At 53.4% G+C, this 2,573-nt stretch overlaps 1 long non-coding RNA gene across 1 annotated transcript; it reads right to left on the bottom strand.

Annotated features, from left to right (window-relative positions):
* Positions 1 to 1,380: 1,380 nt before the first annotated feature.
* On the bottom strand, positions 1,381 to 2,131 carry LOC102553156 (uncharacterized). The gene is made up of 2 exons (XR_015684872.1): positions 2,062 to 2,131; positions 1,381 to 1,706 (listed from the first exon to the last, which is right to left on the bottom strand). It is a non-coding gene; the product is annotated as an uncharacterized LOC102553156 (long non-coding RNA).
* Between the last annotated feature and the right edge of the window lie 442 nt (positions 2,132 to 2,573).

Raw genomic sequence — 2,573 nt, 5'->3', positions numbered from 1 at the left:
ACAGAAGGAAATGAGGCACAGAGAGACCCTGGGCCATAATCACCCAGCCCCTCAACTGGTGGAGCTGTGATCTGAATCCAGGCCTACCTGGCTGCAGTCTGCCTTGCCATGCACCAACCTGGAGCCCAGTGGAGTTGGAATGAACTCTCTCTTCTCTAGGACCTAGAGGTTCCAGAGCACTGGCAGCAATCTTGGCTCTGAGCTGGACAAAGTTTGTTAGTCTGTGGTATATGCCTGTAGTCCCAGCACTCAAAGAGTGGAGGCAGAAGGATCAGGAGTTCAAAGCCATCCTTAGCTACATAATGAGTTTGAGGCCAGCCTGAGCTACATGAAACTGTTCAAATAAATAAGCAAAATAATAAAAGCCCAGGATGGCACCTAACTCTGAAGAACTGACACGTTCCAACAACGAGCCAGTGTCAATATTCCTTCAAAAACTCAAGCCGACAGAGAGGGGTCATCCCAGCTCTCAGAGGCTGGAGATCAAAAGTTTCCAACCACTCTGAGCTGGCTACATAGTCACTTCAAAACTAGCCTGGGCTATACAGAAAGGCAAACAACAGAGACCCAGCTTCCAGCTACAGGAGTGAGCACACCTGTGGGGTGCACAGTGCAGACCAGCAACTTCTGCCCAGCATGCCGATCTATCCATTGAATCTCAATCTACCTACCTGACTAACCTGTCTATAGGCTCTGTGGAGCCTGAGGGCTCTTCCCTTGAGGCTGTGGAGTTTGCTGGCTGGAGGCCTGGACTCCTAGCACCTGCCCCCTGCCCTGAGCCGGGGTGGGGGTGCGGGTGGGGGTGGGGGGATGTGGCAATCACAGTCCTGTCACACGGTGTCTGCTGGACCACAAGACAGGCACGTGTTTCATGGATGAGAACAGCTGGGAAAGACTGGGACCACACAGCTGCTATGTGACTGGGCTAGCACTTGTATCTCTGGCTGGACCTCCAATCTTTCTCCCCCCCCCCCCCCCCCCACAGCTCTAGGCAGGTCCCTTCCCATTCTCCAGGAGCCTCAGACCCTGCATAATGAAACCGTTTCTGGCCCTGTAGACACAGGAGCACAGTCGTGTGGAAGGCCAATGGGGTACCCCAAGCATTGACCCCTGCAACCTGCAAAGAATAGGTGTCATCTCACCAGGCAGTTCTGGAAGGTTCCTAGTGCCTCGGAGCTCTGCAGAACACTGGACAGTACACCCTAGGCACAGGGATATCCATCCAGGCATCAAGATTTCTGTGGCTTAGTGGTATGTTAACACTGTGGCCCCAAGTCAGGTCCGCCTACCTGTCCTCACTAAACGAATTTAAAGAATCAAATTAAAAATGGAAGGCAGATCCCCAGCTCCGAAAAAAAGAAAAGAAAAGAAAAAAAAATGGAAGGCAGAAAGGGAGATTTATTTAATGTCGCCACATTGGGAAGAGAGACACAGAGATCTAGCAAATGCCGCCAAAATCCACCGCTCTACAGAGAGATCAAAGTTTAAATAGAAGTCAGAGATTTACACAGCTATGCAGTTCCGGCCAAGGTGTGCTCCCGCCCACACTGAGTCGTCTGTGTTGTGCTTCAGTCTCCTCCGGGGAGGAGCTGTGGGGAATCTCTTTCCAAGAGTCCTCCTTTGGGCTGTGCCTTTTCCCTCTCTCAGCATACCGTTCCTGGGGGAAGTCCTATATCTCTGGTGCCCGTCGTCGTCGTTTCATTAGCCTGGTATTGAGACACAAGCGTGTCTTCAGATACTTTCTGCTGTACCTGGTACAGAGAGCGAGTCTAGCATACACAAGGCCCTGAATTCCCTTCCCTCCTTCCACCTGGGGCCAAACTCTGGCTCCCAGCACAGCGCTGGCTCTCTAGTGTCCTATGACTGCAAAGAGAGGAAGAGTGGGTGCGGGGAAGGTCCTGGGACTACTCCAGCCCTGTCCCCACCCCCACTTCCCCACCCTACCCCTACTCCCGCCCCAGTGGCTCCCCAGGCACCGAGCCCCTCCCACCGCAAACCCTGAATTGTCTTCACCACCTCAATGCTTTGGCCCCAGTAAGAAGGCCACCTATAAGGTCTTACAAGTTAGGCTCTGGTCTTTCTCTATCCCAGCACTTTAGAGAGATATCGTTTACCCTCTCCATGACCACGTGACTTGGGGGCTTGGAGGGTTGGGCTGCTCCTTGCCCCACATTCCAACCTCAGATTCCTCCACGTGACGGCGCATGCTCCCAGCCAGTTTCCCTGACTATACCTGCAAACGTCCAGACAGACTGGACTCGCATAGCAGCTTGGGAGAATCTCCAGGGAGATCCACCCAGACAAAAAGCTAGTCCCAGCAGACGCCAGGCTGCGGGCTCCATTTATAGAACAGTATGAAATGGTGACATTCTAGAAACGGAGGGCTGGTAGGTGATGCGAGGGGCAGAGGAAGGAAAGGGGAGGCTGGAAGGCTGGCTTAGCGTCTCAGCGATCCTTCTGTTGAGAGGCAAGTTGGATGGAGGCAAACCAGTCACTAGGGAGATCCAAGCATCAGGGAGGTGGAGGCAGGAGGATAAGACTTCAAGGTCATTCTCCCTGAGGCCAGCCTGGGC

The sequence above is a fragment of the Rattus norvegicus genome, chromosome 3, assembly GCF_021556685.1.
Source record: "Rattus norvegicus strain SHRSP/BbbUtx chromosome 3, alternate assembly SHRSP_T2T, whole genome shotgun sequence".
NCBI lineage: Eukaryota > Metazoa > Chordata > Mammalia > Rodentia > Muridae > Rattus > Rattus norvegicus.
This window is presented reverse-complemented; position numbering and strand designations above follow the sequence as displayed.